Source organism: Canis lupus, chromosome 17 (assembly GCF_048164855.1).
Source record: "Canis lupus baileyi chromosome 17, mCanLup2.hap1, whole genome shotgun sequence".
In the NCBI taxonomy this organism is placed as follows: Eukaryota; Metazoa; Chordata; class Mammalia; order Carnivora; family Canidae; genus Canis; species Canis lupus.
This window is the reverse complement of record NC_132854.1, coordinates 62,275,277-62,295,333: the sequence shown is the minus strand read 5'-3', so window position 1 is coordinate 62,295,333 and position 20,057 is coordinate 62,275,277. Positions and strand designations below refer to the sequence as shown.

Below are 20,057 nucleotides of genomic sequence, written 5' to 3'. Positions count from 1 at the left end.
AAAATAAAGCACAAAATACAAAGGAAGCTAGACCCTTCTTTCCAGGCAGCGCTGAAGCTCTGCAGCCTTTTGGGTCTGACAACTTGGTGGCAGCGAATGGTCTGTGTGGGATCTGGGGATGGCCCATGGTGCTGATTGTCAGGTGCACATCTGCCTGGGAGATGCACCTGCGGGGTCAGGGTTGGGGTGGTCTTCAGCGCCTCTGGCCTCCAGCAGGTGACGCAGTGGTGCTCCCTGAGATTGGAGCTGTTTGGAGTGATTTGGGAGGGGACACTGGGTCCTCTGGTTCTGGGGCTAAGCATCCCACCCCCCAGTCTGCAAGCCCTCCACAGAAGAGCCCCAAGCGCGTCTCTCAGAACCCTGCTTTCACTTTGCCCGCGTCCGAAATGCTTTTGGTTTTGTTTTTTTATCTCAGACTGTTGTGCCCAAGATTGTGAATCCGAAAAACCATGGAGAAGCCCACACCGAAGCAAACACACGAGGGTTTATTTACAAGCTCGAGCTTGTGTCCAAGTATACCTGACAGTGCGGAGCAGGGACTTCGACCCCGTGGTGAGTTTTTGCTTAGGTTTAAGGGCTTGTCTCGGGGACCTCCAGAAGGGCTATAGCAATTCCTCAAGTTCTGTGTACATTTTTATATGGGATCTTCAAGGGCATTGAGCTCTGTTCTCATTCTAATAGGGGCTTCCTGCCCTTGGCCTGGGCTCAGTTTTGATTCTATTGTCGGGCTTTCTAGGACATTAAGCTGTAAACAGCAAAGGTTCCACACCTGGAAGGGGGACGTCACACTGTCCCTATATGCTGAAGACGCGATACTGGAAACAGGAAACCTGGGAGCCTCCACCAAAACCTGTTAGAACTAAGGAGTGAGTTCAGTAAAGTCACGGGACACAAACTGACCCTACAGAGCAGAGTAGCCTTGCTGTGTCCCGACAATGAGCACTCAGGAAGAAAAGGAAGGACGTGACTCCCTTCTCAGGAGCATCAAGGAGAATAAATAATGAGACTGAACCATAGGAGCACAAGACTTGTTCACTGAGCCATACATGGCTCTGTTCTGGGAGGCCGTCCTGGGTTTGAAGGGTGGGAGCCTCATCTTGTGAAAATGTCCACAGTTTCTGAAGCCACCCTCAGTTTCAAAGTCATTCCTATCAAAATCATGGTGGCATATCTTAGAAATAGCAAAAAAAAAAAGAAAAGAAAAAAAGAAAAAAAAACATAACATCAATCTGCCCCCACAAATGACCCCGGACAGCAAATCAGTACTGGAGGAGCAGGAGAGAGTGGGACGCAGCACTTTCCTATTTCAAACGATGTCACAGACACAAAGGATAAAGCAGTGTGGTTCTCGGGCCCCCAGCTGGCTCCGTTGGTTAAGCATCTGACTCCTGACCTCACCTTCGGTACTGATCTCAGGGGTCTTGAGTTCTAGCCCTGGGCTGGGCCATGGACGGTGCGTGGAGCCTACTTAGGCAAACCAGTCCCATGGGGGGTGGTTCGGGCATAAGCTGAAGGAGCAAAACAGAGAGTCCAGAAGGAAATGTGCTCTGATACAATGGATTTTTTTAACTTAATTTAATTTAAACCCAATTAATTAATGGATAGTGTATTATACTTTCAGAGGAAGAATCAGGGATTCACCAGTTGGAGATAACAGCAATGCTCGTGACATCACGTGACCTCCTTCATGCAGGTCCCCTGTTAACCTCCCTGCCTCCAACGACCATCAGTTTGTTTCCTATCATTAAGAGTCTGTATTTCGGGGATCCCTGGGTGGCGCTGCGGTTTGGCGCCTGCCTTTGGCCCAGGGCGCGATCCTGGAAACCCGGGATCGAATCCCACATCGGGCTCCTGGTGCATGGAGCCTGCTTCTCCCTCTGCCTATGTCTCTGCCTCTCTCTTTCTCTCTGTGACTATCATAAATAAATAAAAATTAAAAAAAAGTCTGTATTTCCTGCAACTGTTTTCATCTTACTTGTTTTTCCTTCCCTTCACAGTTGTTATATGCTTTGCTTTTTAATTCCACCTATGAATGACACCACACGGTCATTCTCTTTCCTGACTGACTTATTTCATTTAACATGATCCCTCTAGTTCTATCCACGTCATTGCAAATGGCAATATTTCCTTCTCTTTGATAGCTGAGTTCCATTCCTCTCTCTATGACCATCATCTATCTCCCATCCTTTTTATCCATCATCTGCCACAGAGCACCGAGGCTCCTCCCACAGTGTGGCTACTGTGGACCCGGCTGCTGTATACATTGGGGTGCAGGTGTCCCAAGTCTCACTGCATCTGTATCTTCGGAGTGAAATCGGGCCGTTCACCTGCTGTTCACAGGATGTTACAAATAGAGTCGCCCTGCAGAGCCTCCACACTGTTTCCAGGGTGGCTGCACCAGCCCGCAATCCCGCCCACAGTGGAAGAGGGTTGAGTGGGTTTTGCGGGACGTGGTAAAACTCTGGTCCACATTTCATTTTGCGTCCTGTGGGCTCCAATTCCTTGTCCTTAAGTATTTCTGGGGAAGCCAGGTGTTGGGCTCCGTTTCAGTGAGACGTTTCCAAAGCTAACAGGCCACAGCAGGAGCCTGAAAGGAGGCAGGTGCGGCCCCTGGAGCGCCCGCTGCCTTCTGCACAGCCTCCTGCAGCGCCTGAGCGTCCTGCAGGGGGCGCCCGAGCCCAGGCCCCACCCAGCGGGCATCAATGTGCAGTAGGCCTCCTCTGCCTGCACTAACAGGAGCCAGCCTGTGCTGGGGAGGCCTGAGGAGGACGTGGGGACACGTCCACGCTGATGAGCCGCAGCTTCAGGAAGATGTGGGCCCGCATCCACGCTGACAGGAGCCCCTGGGCCACCTCAGGACATAAGTTGAGGCTTCTGGAAGCTGCGGGCCGCATTAATGGTGGCAGAAGCCCCGGCCTCCTCAGAACCCTCGGTGATGCTTCGGGAGGACGTTGTGTCACATCGACACAACAGGATGCTGAATCCTTAGGACCCCTGGTGTTGACTTGGGGAAATATGGGATGCATCCATGCGGACAGAAGACCCCAGGCTTGTCAGGGCCTGTGGTGAGGCCTAAGAAAAATGTGGGTGCCGCATCCACACTGACAAGAGTCTCCAGCCTCCTCAGGACCCACTGTGAAGGTTTGAGAAGATTTGGGGCCACATCTATGCTGACAGGAGCCCCCAGCCTCCTCAGGTCTTCTGGTGAGGCTTGAGGAAAATGTTGGGCCACCTCAACACTGACAGGACCCCCGTCCTCCTCAGGACATGCACTTTGGCTTCGGGAAATATGGGGCTGCGTCTATGCTGACAGGAGCCCACAGCTCCTCAGGACGTGTGGTGAGTTTTCTGGGGGACGTGTGGCCATGTCCAGGCTGACAGGAGCCCCGGGCCACCTGAGGACCTGCTGTGAGGCTTCCAGATGATGTGAGGCATAGTCCACAGTGACAGGAGACCCAGCGTCCTCAGGAACCTCTGACTATGACTCAGGAACAATTGGGGCCATGTCCATACTCACAGGAGCCCTGCTTCCTCAGGACCCCCTGGAGGACTCTGGAGGCGCTGTTGGGGGTCACGTCCACATCAGAAGGGACTACTCAGAACCACAGGGTAAGTGAATGGGTAGAATGAATGGTAGGGTCGGGAGAGGAGGCAGTTGGTGGTTAGGCTTAGGTTAGATGTTAGGTGTTTGTGATTAAGCTTATAGTTACGGAATACAGGTTAGGGTGAGGGATAAGGTTAAGAGTCAGTGGTTAGGAGTTAAGATGGGGGTTAGGGATTAGGGAACGGGGTTAGGGTTAGTGACAGGATTTAGAGTTAGGCTTAGGGTTTAGGCTTTAGGGATTAGGACAGGAGGCTTGGAGGTGGGGTTAGGGTTATGGTTACAGTTAGGGTTGGGCTTAGGTTTGCATTTAGGGTTAGGGGTTAGGGTGTGAGTTAGGGTTAGGGGTAAGTGTTAGGGGTTCGGGTAAAAGTTATGGCTACGTTTAGGGTTAGGGCGAGGATTAGGTTTAGGATAGGGGTTAGGGCTAGGGTTAGGGTTAGTGTTTAGTTAGGGATTAGGGTCAGGTCAGGGTCAGGTTACGGTTTTTTAAAAGGGTAAGAGATAGGTTTAGGGAGTGGTTTAGGAGTTAGTTTTAGGGTACAAGTTAGAGTACCATTTGGGGTATGAGATAGGATTAGTATTAGAGGGTTAGGGTTAGGGTACAGGTTAAGGTTAGGAATAGGATTTGAGTACATTAAGTTAAGGTTAGGGTTAGAGGTTAGGGTTAGATTTAAGACAGGGGTCAGGGATAAGGGTTTCGAATAGGTTTAGGAGTTAGGGTGAGGGTTGGCAGGAAGGTTCACTGAATGTGTTTTGGTCTTGGGGTTTGTGTTTGGTTGTCGATTAGTGATGGGTCTTGTTTAAAGTTTAGTTTAACATTAGGATTAAGTGTAGGGTTAGGGTTATGTCTGTGTATGGTTAGAGTTTGGTTCCTGGCATGTGCCTGCACTGGGACTCCTAGTATCTTGGGCCATTGAGTTTTATGCACTCTATTTAGGTTTTGGGTTCAAAGATAGCCTGACTCCACCAAATTAGTGGCCTCCCCAGAGACTCAAAATCCAGGCTTCTGATGGGGTCAGAATAGACATTACAGACTTCTTCCAAGCTGAGCTAAGGAGGGGATTTGTGGCTCTAAATACTCTTTATTTGGATTTTTAGTTGCCTTTCTGATTTTTTCTCTAGTGCGCACATGTTTCATCAATACTACCAATTATTATTTTTAAGTTTTATTGAATTCCTGTTTGTGAACACGGTGTGATATAGTTTCAGGTTTACCACTTAGTGATTCAACACTTGGATACAACGCCTGGTACTGGTCACAGGTGCCCTCCACTGTCCCCATCCCCTGATTCCCCATCCCCCCACCTTCCTCTGGTATTTATTAGTTTATTCTCTGTGGTTAAGAGTGGGTATCTTGGCTTGCTTCTCTCATCCCCCCTGAGCCCCTTTGCCAGTTTGTTTGGTTTCTTAAAATTCACCTGTGAATGCAATTGTATTGTATTTGGTATCTGTCTTTCTCTGAGTTCATTTAGCATAAATCCTTTCCACTCCTTCCACATCATTGTAAATGGCTTCATTTCATCCCTTCTGATGACCGAGTGATGTCGCAGTGTGTATATTTACCACACTGTCTCTGCCCGTTCATCTGCCGATGGACGTAGGGCTGTATCCACAGTTTGGCTGTTGTTGATAATGCTGCTAGAAACACTGGGCTGCGTGTCCCCCTCGAATCTACTAAAGTACTTTTGTGTCCTCAGGGTAAATACCTAGCTCTGCAAATTTGGAATCGTAGGTTACCTCTATTTTTAACTTTTTAAAAAAATTTTTTTATGATAGTCACAGAGAGAGAGGTAGAGACACAGGCAGAGGGAGAAGCAGGCTCCATGCACCGGGAGCCCAATGTGGGATTCGATCCCCGGTCTCCAGGATCATGCCCTGGGCCAAAGACAGGCACCAAACCACTGCACCACCCAGGGATCACCTATTTTTAACTACTAGAGGACCCTCCACACTGTTTTCCACAGTGGCTACTTCTGTTCGCATGCCCACCAGGAGTGTAAGGGAGCGACCCCTTCTCCATAGCCTCACTAAAACCTGTTTTTTCTTGTGTTGTTAATATTAGCCATTATGACGGCTGTCAGGTGAACTATCATTGTGGTTTTGATTTGCATTTCCTTGATGATGGGTGATGCTTAGTGTCTTTCCTTGTGTCTGGTTGCCATCTGGCAGTCTTTCAGAGAGAAAGTCCATTCATTTTTCTGCCCATCTCCAGTTGCATAATTTGTTTTTAGGATCTTGAGATTTATATTTGCTTTATGTGTTTTGCATACTAACTCTTTAGTGGATGTGTTGTTTACCAATATCTCCTTTCATTTTGTATGTTGCCTTTTAGCTTTGGTTGTTTCCTTCACTTTTCGGAAGCTTTTCAATTTCTTAAAGTCCCAATAGGATTTTTGCTTTTGTTTCCCTCACCTCAGAGGCATATCTAGAAAGAACATCCAATGGCCCATGTCAAAGACTTTGCTGCCTATCTTTTCTTCTTTGTATGGTTTCAGGTCTCACAGTTAGGTCTTTCATCCATTTTGAATTTATTTTTTATATATATGGAGTAAGAAAGTGGTCCAGTTTCATTCTTCTGCATTTGGCTGCCTGGTTTTCCCAACACCATTTGTTCTTATCCTGGGGTCAGGATTAGGGTTTGTTGAAGAGACTGTCTTTGTGCCATTGGATATTCCTTGCTGCCTTGTTGTCGATTAATGGATCATAGAGTTACAGGTTTGTATCTTGTTTCGGCTTTCCATTCTGTTCTATTGATCTAAGCATCTCCTGTTGGGAGATTCTTGATTGCAGATTCAATTTCTTTGCTGGTTATCTGTCTGTTCAAGTTTCTTATTTCTTCCTTTTTCATTTTTGCTATGTTATATATTTCCAGGAATTGATCTATTTCTTCCAGGTTCTAGGTTCCTGGCATATAATTTTTCATAATGTTCTCTTATAATCGTTTGTATTTCTCTAGTGTTGGTTGTTATTTCTCTTTTCTCATTTGTGATTTTATTTAGGTCCTTTCACATCTTTGTATTTGTTCTCTTTTTTTAAAGATTTTATTTATGTATTCATGCGAGACACAGAGAGGCAGAGTTATAGGCAGAGGGAAAATGAGGCTCCATGTGGGGAGCCTGATGTGGGACTTGATCCCCCAGGACCCCGGAATCATGACCTGAGCCAAAGCACATGCTCAACCACTGAGGCACCCAGGTACCTTGCTGATTCAGTTCCTTTGCTAGTTATGGGTCTATTCACACTTTCTATTTCTTCCTATTTCAGTTCTGCTCATTTGCTCATTTCTAGGGATTTGTCTATTTCTTTCAGGTCTCCCAGTTTGTTTGCGTATAATCTTTCATAGTATTACCTTATAATTGTCTTATTTTTCTGGTGTTGATTGTGATCTCTCTTCTCTCATTTGTGATTTTATTTATTTAGGTCTTTTCTCTTTTCTCGTTGATACGGCTTGCTAGGGCTTGATCCATTTTATTAATTATTTTAAAGAACCAGCTCTCAGTTTTGTTTTTCCATTCTACTGTTTTGTTCTTCCTATATTGTTTATTTCTGCTCTCTTTTTTATTTTTTCCCTTCTTCTGTAGGCTTTAGGCTATGTTTGCTATTTCTTTTTCAGCTCCTTCAGGTGTAGGGTTACGATGTGTATTGGAGACTTCTTGTTTCTTGAGGTAGGCCTGTATTGCTATGTACTTCCCTCTTAGGACTGCCTTTGCTACATCCCAGAGGTTTGGAGAAACATGTTTTGATTTTCGTTTGTTTTATATTTCCTCTTTAATTTCCTGGTTGCTCCATTCATTCTCTAGTAGGATGATCATAAACTCAACATATTTTTGGTCTGTCCAAATTTTTTCTTACTGTCGACTTCAAGTTTCATAGCGTTGTGGTCCAAAAATGTACAGGGTGTGATATCAACCTTCTTGTAACTGTTGTACCTGTTGAGAGCTGTTTTGTGGGCCTTGATATTATCTGTTCTGGAGAATGTCCCATGTGCAGTTGAAAGGAATGTGTATTCTGCTTTCGGATCGAATATTCTGACTATATCTGTTGAGTTCCTGTGGTCCAGTGTGTCAAGGCTATTGTTCACTTGTTGATTCTGCTAGATGATCGGTCCATTGCCATAAGTGGGTGTTGAAATCCCCTGTCAGTGTATTATTACCAGTGATTTCCTGTATGTTTGTTGTTAATTGGTTTCTATATTTAGGTACTCTCATGTTGGCAGCATAAATATTTAGTTGTTTGATCCTGATAGAGTGTCTTTTTAAGTATGAAATAATGTTCTTCATCTCTTCTTACAGTATTTGTTCTTCCTTTTTGAGATTTAAATATTTTATTTATTTTTTCATTAGAGATACACAGAGAAGCAGAGGCAGAAACATAGGCAGAGGGAGAGGCAGGCTCCCCAAAGGGAGTCCGATGTGGGACTCGATCCTGGGATCCCAGGATCACACCCTGAGCCGAAGGCAGATGCTCAACAACTGAGCCACCAGGTGTCCCCCAGGGTTTGGTTTCAAATCTCTTTTGTCTGATATAAGTATGGGTCCTCCAGCTTTCGTTTGATATCCATTAGCGTGGTAGATGATTTTCCCTCCCCTGACTATCAATCTGCTGGTGTGTCTAGGTCTAAGGTGAGCATCTTGTAGGCAGCATACAGATGGATCTTGTTTTTTTAATAACGATTTTATTTATGAGAGAGAGAGAGAGAGAGGCCGAAAATTAGGGAGAAAGAGAAGCAGACTCCCCACCAGGAGCCCCATATGGGACTCGATCCCAGACTCCAGGATCACACCCTGAGTCAAAGGCAGATGCTCAACACCTTGAGCCACCCAGGCATCCCAGATCCTGTTTTTTAAGCCACTCTGGTACCCTATATCTTTTGATTGGAGCATTTAGTCTATCAGCATTCAGAGTGATTATTCAAAGATATGAACTTTGTGATTTTGTGTTACCGGAAGAGTTGGTGTTTCTGGTGACGTACTCTGGGCCTTTCTAGAGTTGTTGTTTTTGGTCTCTTTTTTTCCCCCACTAGAAAAGTCCCTCTTAAAATTCCTTACTGGACTGGTTAAATGGTCATGAACTCCTTTATATTTTGCCTGTCTGGGAAAATCATTATCTCTCCTCTCCTCCTGAATGACACCCTTGCTGAAGCAAGAATTCATACAAATTGGACTCCAATAAAAGAAATTTAAAAACATAAAATAAATTTTTGGTCTTATGATTGAGGAAAATGGCATGTAGGAGGTAAACCAGAAGCTGAAAGAGTAGAGGACAGATTTCACCATCCGTAGCCTTCACAGGGACATGATGTCCTTTCCAAGGAGGGGCCTCCCCTCCGTAGGATGCTTCCTGCCCCTCTGTGCTCCTTGTTGGAACCCAGCAGGCACATCTCTGTGCCTCCAGCACCTCTGAAGTCATGGTTTATTGCGTCTTTCATGTATCATATTGGGGACAACAGCGTCGTGTATGTAACCATCCGGCTGCTGTTAGACAACACTGGGTGGATTCCAACTTTTGTTGGTTGTGTGGTGTGTGTGTGTCTATCACATGTAGCTATCACGTGCAGCTATTGGATCCTCTGGCTGGCTCACCCAAATGCCGAAATGGTTGGCACAACATCATTTCTGGTGCTGGCGCTGGGCGGCTAGCTAAGCTCTCATGGCAGACCAACGGCTCGCGCGTGCAGTGATTTTCCGCTGGAGGGTAGGCTGAGCTGGAAGATCCGGCTTGGCCATATTCCCATGTGCGGAAGTGGGTCCTGCCATGCGCTGGCTGCTTATCTTCTCCCTGATGCCTCTCCAGCAGGGAGCTAGACCTCGGGGCCATCCTGGTGGGAGCTCCTGAGGAGTCAGCTGCCCATGGGTGGGGAGCTCTGGGACTGCCTGTGTTTGGGAGTCTGGGTGGAGATGGGGCTGGGGTTCTTTGGTCCCCTGTGCTGCCTGGCCTTCAGGCTGAGCCCCATGCTCACCCAGCCCCTATTCACTAAGGCAAGGAGGGTGCCCTCCACATGCTGGTGTGAGAGATCTAGCACCACAAGGTGTGCACGCCGAGTACACCTTGTGAGGGTGGCCCACGTGCGTGAGCTGCAGTGTGGGACCCAGTAAATTTAACAAAAATCCCTTACCCCTGGACAAGCAGAGCAGGACTGATTCCATTTTGTGCTCCACCAGCCATCTCCCCTATGACCCCACGTGACCTGCTTATGGCTTAAGGCGCTGCCCCACCCGACTCAAACCGCTGGGCACACCCTAATCTGAAATCGGGTCATCACATTGTAACCCTGCATTGTGCCACAAAAAGCTGCGCCCAATTCTGACCAAAGTAATAGGCCAGTTCAAGTCGATACTATAGGGTAAAGTGTAATTCAACCAGCCACCTGCGTGTGGACAAACATGACTACGCATCTTTCAGCATTCCCATGTGCCACTGGCTCCTATAAAGCTGCTACATCTCTTAGTCTCGGGGTCCAAATCCCTACACCTCTGTGTCCGGTGCACTTGGACCCAAGCTCCAGCTTGTAAAGCTGTAAAGAAACCCTCGGGAGTTTGCATCGGTGTGGGCTCCTTGGTGGTTTATCGGATTAGCAATCTTGGGCACAACACAAGGGCCTGTTGTCCTCACATCCCTTCCAGGGCCACGCTACCGCCCCGCAGGCCCTCTGTGCCCCAGGCACACAGGCACGGGGATACGGGGAGGGGAGGAAGTGCCCCGGAACCCAGCCAGCCCTGGCCCCCTGGACAGAGAGAGCACAGACCACCCAGGTCTCTTCCACAGACACTGGTACCCTGAGGCTCCCTGGCTGTCACTCTGTCCCAGCCCCTCCTGGCCTGCTGGGCACAGGCTGAGTCCCAGTAAAGTCTATGGTGCCTGACCCTGGTGTCTGGCAGCCCCTGGAAGGCATGTGAGGATGTCAGCTGGGTGTGACTGACAGCGCCACTGTAGGGGCTGTTTGGGGCATGGATGTAGCCCCTCCTCCTCTCTCGGGGTCTCTCCACACCCTCTGCTCAGAGTTCTGGGATACACATAAATGGGCTGGCTGTGCATTTTCGCACCACAACACTTTATTGACGATCTACAGCAATGGGGCTCAGAGCCGAGGGCACATGCTTTTCCCTGGGGAGGGAGACCTTTCTGTCCTTTAGGGGAGGGCAACAATCACATGTGGAGTGGGGACGGGTGCTGGAGTCCCCCACCTGGGAACATGTTTGGACTCCGGGTGGGGACGTGTCTTGAGGTTTCAGCAAGAGAGACGATTCTGAGGGCAGCAGAGCTGAGCTGGACCTGAGCTCATGGACTCCTGCACTGTTCCCCGCAGTGTAGTTGGACCCCGGTCTCGGGGCCCTGGGGCCCCAGAACCTGGTGGAGCCTGTCTCCTAGTGTGGGTGTGGGTGTGGCCCACCGGCCTACCCCTTCTCTCCCAACATTGGGTGTCCCGGGATTCCTAGGGCTGCCCTAGGTCAGCGACCTGGATCTGTGGGGCACACCCAGGGCCCAAGAGGCCACATCCAGCTGTGGGAGGGCTCTCTCAGCCTGGGGCCAGAATCCAGGGCTAGCCAGGGCCATGGGGGGCTGGATCCCATTAGTCTTTGTGTTGGGCCTGGGGGGGCTCAAATCACCCCAACCCCACAGAGCCTGGGGACAGGCCAGCCCATGTCCCTCTGGGTTAGGGGCGTGTCCTATGCAGGGTGTGCCGCCCTCCAGGAGGGACAGTGGGTGGAGGCAGGGCACAGTGGGTCCTCTGCACCACTCACCTGCACCCACCCTGTCTGGGGCTCCCTGCCTTCCCTCCTTCCTGCAACCCCTGGGTACTCTATGGGAAACCCGGTCTTCTGATGGGAGCAGGGTATCCAGAGAACCCCGGTGAGGCTGAGTATGTCCCACAGGGGGCAGCTGCCCAGGGTCCTTGCTGGGGACAGATGCTGTGGGGGTGGATGTTGTGGGGGCAGGGGCATGATGGTGGTGGAGTGTGGGGGACGGTGCAGGGGGGATGGTGGGGGGAATAGTGTGGGTGGGGATTGTGTGGGGCTGTGTCAGTGTGAGGGGGATGATATAGGTGGGATGCCATTGGGGATGATGATGAAGGGGGATGCTGTGGGGGTGGGGAAAGAGGGGATGACATGGGGGGCCTGCCGACACAGGGCATCCACTTTCTCTCAGACGCACATGGATATGTCTACAGATAAAGGCGATCCCAGTCTGGGGTTTGCTGTGACACCTGCCCCTGGGGCACCGTGTGGTCAGTGCAGGACGCTGGCTGGACTGGGGGCATTATCTGGGGGTCATCATACTATGTATGCTTACAAATTGCAAATTGTCTCAAATTAAATGCATAGAATTTAGATATATATAAAACACCGAGTGTGGGTGTCACCCTGACCCGTCCGACCCTCATGGGAACGATGTGTGTCCTGCTCCAGCCACGGCCATGCCGCCTGGCCCGCAGGTCCGGTTACTGCCCTCCACGGGCCCCACCGCAGCCCCCTGCTTTTCAAGGGGCCGTCCCTCGCCCCTGTGTGGTTCAGCTCCCATGGAAACCCCTAGAGGCACCGACCTAGTGACCCCCTCAACCCCCAAGCCCCGGGGATTGGGGCATGGGTGTCATCCCCTGCACCCAACCATACAGTGGTGTGTTGCTGGCTGCTGTTGCTTCCCCGGCCTCTTAAGCCGGGTGTTCCCTACCCAGAAGCCCTTGGGCCTCCCCCGGGGCCTAGAAGCCCCCTGACTCAACAGCCTCTCCCCACCCTCTAGCAATCCCAAAACTTAATTTGGCTGCTAAACATCTTGTTGATGTCCAGGTCTATCTGCATGATGTCCCTGGAGGAGTCGAGGCCTCCTCCTTCATTTCCTGCGGGAAAACCGGGGAGGAGGAGCCGGCGTCAGGGACACAGACACTGGCCAGTCACCAGCTGCCATCCTGGGCAGGGAGCCCTGGGACCACCATAGGAGTGTGTCCTGCTGAAATCTCCTTTCTTCTCCTCGGAGGCCGGGGATGGCCAGAGTGCCGACCGTGGCTGTGGGACCTCTGTGAGGGGCTGTGGTGAGCCGCTGTGGGCGGGAGGTGACTGAGGGTCAGCCTGGGTGGGAGGGGACAGGGTATCAGCCCAGGTGGGGAGGGGACTTGGGGGTGTTGTGCCCAAGATTGCAAGTGCCCAACACTTGGGGGTGTTGTGCCCAAGATTGTCCAAGCAGACACCGATGCAAACACACGAGGGTTGATTTACAAACTCAAGGTTGGGTCCAAGTATACCCCACACAGCGGAGCAGGGACTTGGACCCCGAGGTGGGTTTTAGCTTAGTTTTAAGGGCTGGTCTCAGGGTCCTCCAGAAGGGCTGGAGCAATTCCTCAAGTTCTGTTTACATTTTGATATGAGGCCTTCAAGGACATTGAGCTTTGTTCTCATTCTAATATGGGGCTTTCTGGGACCTTAAGCTGTAAGTTTTTTTTCTTTTTTTCCTGTAACTGAAGTAATGTAAATTTTAGCTCTTATACACAGGGTCCTGGGATGGCAGTACTTGTGCTAACTGTGAACTTAAAGTGGAATGGCCTCAATTTTCTCAGCCTCCCCACAGACAAGTGCCTGAAGTTTAAAACTCCAAATTTTAGGGGCTGCCCTGGTGGAGACCTGTTCTCTTCCTGCCCGGGAGGGTGTCCGCACACTCCTGGCCTTTGCTGCTCTGTCCCAGGAACTGGGCCCCATAACTGCACAGGGGTTTGCAGCTTATGGCCACACAGGGCAGACAGCTGGCCCGAGCCCCACTGCTCTCAGCTGGGTTCCTGCTCCTGTGCCTGGGAACAGTTGGCGCCACTGTCCTTGGGACCCCTGGGATCCTGAGCCCACCCTGTCGCTCCAGGGACTGCCCCCCACTTCTCCACTTGAACACCTTAAGGCTGGTGTGTCCCCCACTCTAGGAGACTTCTGAAAGTACAATTTTTGTGCACTGCTGCTTATAATATTGTGAGTAGATTCGTAGGTTGGCTCTCTGCCCTTGTGGGATCCGGGGCTCTGTCTCTCCAAGATCAACTGATTGATTTTTTTAAGATTTTATTTTTCTGTAATCTCTACAGCCAACATGGGGCTTGAACTTGCTACCCCAAGAACAAGAGTCCCATGTTCTTACGAACCACACTGAGCCGGTCAGACTCTCTTTGATTGATTGATACATGTTAATTGAAGCAGGGGTCTTGCATGTGTCAGGGCAGAAACTGAGCCCACGCTTTGAGGTGTGGTGGAGTCATTTGGACCTGATCAATGTGAAAGAAACCATAGCTTCCCTGGGAGCCCAGGGAGCAAGGCCCACACACGTGAATAGTTGATAATTTCCTTTACTGTAGTAGTTATTTTACTGACTATTTATTTAAAGTGCTATTCAATGGTAAATGTCAATCTAGGATTGGGATACAGTGAGAACATTCTAGGATTTGTAGGTAACTAAAGCTTCCCGTCCAGGACTTAATGTTCCAGTTCGATGCAGAGATAGGCAAGGAAGCAAAGAGTTATGAAACATGGCACTGGGGTGCCTGGCTGGCCTGGTTGGGGGATCTTGATCTCAGGGTTGTGAGTTTGAACTCCATGTTGGGTATAGAGAGGACATGAAACGAAAATATTTAACAAATAATAAATGGATGAACAAATAAAGCATGACATCAAAGGTAAGTGTTTGCTTATGTCTCACCTGCGAACTATTCTTGATCGCCCCACTTGTCCTACTTAGCCCAGATGACGTCCTCCACAAGGGATAGTCCTGCCTCAGTGTAAGTGGGCGTCTTTCATTGTAAGACCTGTGGTTCCCCTCGTTCTGCAGGGAGAGAAGAGCCGTGAAGCCACGACTTCGGGGGATCAGCATACACCTAGGCAATGACCATTTCTGAACACAGTAGCCAGAGCTCGGCCTCCTTTAGGACGCGATGTCATAATGAAGCCTCTTTGGTCATAGTCTTGGATGCAGGGTGGCGGCTAAACTAGAATTAGGAAGAACAAAAGAGGAGGAAAACCAGAAGCTGAAAGAGAGGAGGACAGATTTCACCATCCGTAGCCTTCACAGGGACCTGGTGTCCTATCCTAGGAGGGGCACCCCCTCCGTAGGATGCTTCCAACCTCTCTGTGCTCCTTTTTGAAACCCAGCAGGCACATCTCCGTGCCTCCACTACCTCTGCAGTCATGGTTTATAGCGTCTTCCATGTATCCTATTGGGGACCACAGCGTCGTGTATGTAACCATCTGACTGCTGTTTGACAACATTGGGGGATTCCGACTTTTGTTGGTTTTGGGTTGTGTGTGTGTCTATCACATGCAGATATCACGTGCAGCTATCTGATCCTCTGGCTAGGTCACCCAAATGCCGAAATGGTTGGCACAACATCATTTCTGGTGCTGGCGCTGGGCAGATAGCTGGGTTCTCCTTGCTTACTCGGGGCTCGCTCTTGCAGTGACTTTCCTCTGGGGGGTCAGCTGAGCTTGAAGTTCGGACTCCGCCACATTCCCATGTCCAGCAGGGGGTCCCGCTGAGCGCAGGCTGCTTCTCTTCTCCCTGATGCCTCTCTATCAGGGAGCCAGACCTCAGCGCTGCCTGGGGGAGATCCTGAGGAGCTGCCCATGGCGGAGAGCCCTGTTGCTGCCTGTGTGTGGGAGTCGAGTTGGGGTGAGGGCTGGGGTTCTAGGTCCCCTGTGCTGCCTGGCCTTCTGGCGAGCCCCATGCTCATCCAGCCCCTACTCACTAGGGCAAGGAGGGTGCCCTCCACACGCTGGTGTGAGAGATCCAGCACTACAAGGTGTGCAGGCTGAGTCCACCTGGTCAGGGTAGCCAAGGTGCATGAGCTGCAAGTGTGGGACCCAGGAAAGTTAACAAAAATCCCCTACTCCTGGACAAGCAGGGCAGGACTGATTCCATTTTGTGCTACACCTGCCACCTCCCCTATGACCCCCACATGACCTGCTTATTGCTTAAGGTGCTGCCCCACCCTAGTCAGGCCGCTGGGCACACCCTAATCGGAAATCGGCTTATAACAATGTAACCCTGCTTTGTGTCCCCCAAAACTGTGCGACGATTCTGACCAAAGTAATAGGCCAGCTCAATTGGATACTATAGGGTAAGGTGTAATTCAATCAGCCACCAGCTTGTGGACCGGCATGATCGTGCAACTTTCTGTGAATCCCATGTGCCACTGGCCCCTATAAAGCTGCTATGCCTCTTAGTCTCGGGATCCATGTCCCTGCTCCGCTGTGTTGGTTGCAATTACACCCAAGCTCCAGCTTGTAAAGAAACCCTCGGGAGTTTCCATCGGTGTGGGCTCCTTGGTGGTTTCCCTGATTTACAATCTTGGGCACAACACCAAGGCCTGGTGTCCTGGCATCCCTTCCAGGGCCACGCTGACCGCCCCACAGGCCCTCTGTGCCGCAGGCACACAGGCATGGGGATGTGGGGACAGGAATAAGTGCTCTGGAACTCGGCCATCCTCGTTCATCAGGACAGAGGGAGCACAGACCTCCCAGGTCGCTGTGCACAGACCCTGGTGACCTGAAGCTCCCTGGCTGTCACTCTGTCCCAGCCCCTCCTGGCCCAGTGGGCAGAGCCTGAGTCCCAGGAAAGTCTGTGGGTCCTGACCCTGGCATCTGGCCGCCCCTGGAAGGCCTGTGGGGATGTCAGCTGTGTGTACCTGGTGGCGCCCCTGCAGGGGCTGTTTGGGGCCTGGATGGTGCCCCCTCCTCCTCTCTGGGTATCTCTCCACGCCCCATGCAGAGTTCTAGGAGACACAGAAATGGCCTGGCTATGCATTTTCGCACCACAAAACTTTATTGACTTTTTACAGCAAACGGGCTCAGAGCCTAATGTGAGCCTTCCCCTGGGGAGGGAGACCTTTCTGTCCTTTAGGGGAGGGCAAGAATCACACAGTGTGGGGGGGGGAGGGTGCTAGGGTCCACATTGTGGGAGCATGTGTGGACTCCGGGTGGGGGCGTGTGTCCTGAGTTTTCAGCCTGAGTGACTGTTTTGAGGACAGCAGAGATGACCTGGACCTGCAGCTCATGGGCTCCTGCACTGGGACCCACAGGGCAGCTGGACCCCGGCCTTGGGCCCTCTGGGGCCCCAATACCCAATACCTGGAGCCTGCCTCCTGGTGTGGGGTCGGGTGGGGCCAACCGGCCTATCCATCCTCTCCCCACCCTGGGTTGTCCCGGGATCCCCCAGCCTGCCCTAGGTCAGTGACCTGGATCTGTGTGGCACACACAGGGCCCAAGAGGCCACGTCCAGCTGTGAGAGGGCTCACTCATCCTGGGGCCAGAATCCAGGGCTAGCCAGGACCATGGGGGCCTGGATCCCATTAGTCTTTGTTTTGGGCCTGGGTGGGGCTCAAATCACCTCAGCCCCCACAGAGCGCGGGGCCAGGTCAGCCCAGGTCCCTTTGGGTTAGGGGCTGGTGTCCTGTGCAGGGTGTGCCGAACTCCAGGAGGCACAGTGGGCGGAGGCAGGGCCCAATGTGTCCTCTGCACCACTCACCTGCACCCACCATTTCGGGGATCCTTGCCTTCCCTCCTCCCTGCAAGCCCTGGGTTCTCTATGGGACAATCGGGCTTCTGATGGGAGCAGGGTATCCAGAGAACCCTGGGGAGGCTGAGCATGTCCCACAGGGGGGCAGCTGCACTGGGTCCTTGCTGGAGGCCGGTGGTGTGGTGGTGGATGGTGTGGGGCAGGGATATGATTGTGGTGTTATATTAGTCCGGTACAAATATTAGCTAATGAATCAATATTAAAATAGTCGCATTAACCAAAGACCATACGTTATTCAGATTTCCTTAGATTTTGCTAAGTTACTATCCTTCATATCACATTCCATTTGTACTCGTGTTTTCTTAGGCTCCTCTGGATTGTGACAGTCTTTCAGCCTTTCCTTGTTGTCGTTGAACTGGAACACTTTGAGAAGTAGAGTATTTTGTAAAATTTACCTCAGTTGGGACATGTCTGTTGTTTATCTCATCATTGAACTGTTTTTGTGGATTATATACAGAGATATACTGCCATTTTTATTATATCATATAAAGGATAGATATTATCAACATGATTTATCAGTCTTGGTATTGATCTGATCATCTTGCTGAGGTAGTGTTTGTCAGCTTTCTCCATAGTAAAGTGATTTTATTATTATTATTATTATTATTATTTTTATTTTTATATTAAGATTTTCATATTATATTTTGTAGAAGGAAGTTACTATGTGTATTCCACACATAAGAGTGGGAGGCTATGCTAATCAACTTGAGGGTGGAATGTCTGGACAACTTCTTTGAAATTCTAATACATGGGAGATTTCTCTTCCTTCTGTTTGTTTCTTTTTCAGGATGTTATTTATTTATTTGAGAGAGAGAGGAGAGAAAAACCATTAGTGAGAGGGGTAGATGGAGAGGGAGAAGCAGGTTCCCTGCTTCAGGGAGCCTGCCTTGGGACCTGGATCATGATCTGAGCCTAAGGCAGAAGCTTAACTGACTGAGCCACCCAGATGCCACTTTTTCTTTCTTTCTTTCTAATGATAAATTTACTTTTTATTGGTGTTCAATTTGCCCACATACAGAATAACACCCAGTGCTCATCCCGTCAAGTGCCCCCCTCAGTACACGTCACCCATTCACCCCCACCCCCATCCTCCTCCCCTTCCATCACCCCTAGTTCATTTCTCAGAGTTAGGAGTCTTTATGTTCTGTCTCCATTTCTGATATTTTCCACACATTTCTTCTCCCTTCCCCTATATTCCCTTTCACTATTATTTATATTCCCCAAGTGAATGAGAACATACAATGTTTGTCCTTCTCCGATTGACTTACTTCACTCAGCATGATACCTTCCTGTTCCATCCACGTTGAATCAAATGGTGGCCATTTGTCTTTTCTAATGGCTGAGCAAGGCCCACCTTTTCTCTCTCTTCATCATCTGAGTCTCCTATGATATAAATGTTATTGTTTTAATAAGTGGCTGAGTTCCCTATGTCTGCCTCTGTGGTCCATAACCTTTCTTGTTTTGAAGGCTTCCACTTGGGACTGCATCTCAGTTATAGCATTTTTAACATTGGCCTGACTAGATTTTAGTTCTTTTATTTCTACAGTAGGAATTCTCTAGTTTTCTTCTGTGCTCTTTTTCCAGCCCAGCTGCTACCTTTATAATCATTGTTTTAAACTGTAATTAGATATCATATATGTGTATTGATGAACTTCCTGGCTGTGAGTACTACCTCAGTTATTTTATGGAGTTGAATTTCTCCATATCATTATTTTTTCCATAAAAGAAGGAAGAAAAAGGAAAACCAAGAAAAACAATAACAACTACCCTCCCAAAATAAAAAACACCAGATTATTTTGGCCTGCTTGTTAAAGATTCTAAATTCCAAAATAAGAAACACAATTAAAGTACCATAATAGTAAAAATAAGAAATATATAAGGTACATACATAAAAATTAAAATAAGGCAATTAATAAAAAAGAATCAAAGAAAATAAATGAAAATAAAGCACAAAGTACAAAGGAAGCTAGACCCTACTTTCCAGGCAGAGCTCAAGCTCTGCAGCCTCTGTGGTCCGACAACTTGGTGTCAGTGAGTGGTCTGTGCAGGGTCTCGGGATGGGCCATGGCGCTGATTCTTAGGTGCACATCTGCCTGGGAGATGCAACTGTGGGGTCAGAGGCAGGGTGGGCGTCAGCGCCTCTGGCCTCCAGTGGGCGGCGCTGTTCTGCTCCCTGAGACTCTCCTGATGGGCGGGATGTGGGTGGGGACATTGAGTCCTCTGGCTCTGGGGCTGAGCATCCCCCCACCCCCCCACCCCACCCCCCATCTGCAAGGGACTACACAAAAGACCTGCCAACACCCTGAGTCTCCACTGCTTCTCTCAGAACCCTGCTTTTACTCTGCCTGTGTCCAAGCTTCTTTTGGTTTTGTTTTTTTTTCTCAGACTGTTTTGCCCAAGATTGCGAATCCGAGAAAACACCGAGAAGCCGACACCAATGCAAACACACGAGGGTTTATTTACAAGCTCGAGCTTGTATCCAAGTACACCCGACATAGCGGAGCAGGGACTTGGACCCCGAGGTGGGTTTTAGCTTAGTTTTAAGTGCTGATCTCCGGACCTCCAGGAGGGCTGGAGCAATTCCTCAAGTTCTGTTTACATTTTGATATGGGGCCTTCTAGGGCATTGAGCTCTGTTCTCATTCTAATAGGGGCTTCCTGCCCTTTGCCTGGACTCAATTTTTATTCTATTGTGGGGCTTTCTAGGACATTAAGCTGTAAACAGCAAAGGTTCCACAACTGGAAGGGGAACTCACACTGTCCCTGTATGCTGAGGACGTGGTACTAGAAACAGGAAAGTCGAGAGCCTCCACCAAGCCTGTTAGAACTAAGGAGTGAGTTCAGTAAAGTCAGGGGACACAAACTGACCCTACACAGCAGAATAGCCTTGCTGTATCCTGACAATGAGCACTCAGGAA

General features: G+C 49.7%; 1 long non-coding RNA gene across 1 annotated transcript in view; it reads left to right on the top strand.

The window, feature by feature from the left end:
* Positions 1 to 414: 414 nt before the first annotated feature.
* Positions 415 to 20,057, top strand: part of LOC140608452 (uncharacterized) — a 35,904-nt gene continuing 16,261 nt past the window's right edge. The window contains exons 1-2 of the long non-coding RNA XR_012010489.1: positions 415 to 552; positions 1,622 to 3,609. This is a non-coding gene — a long non-coding RNA (uncharacterized lncRNA). The remainder of the gene's footprint in view (positions 553 to 1,621; positions 3,610 to 20,057) is intronic.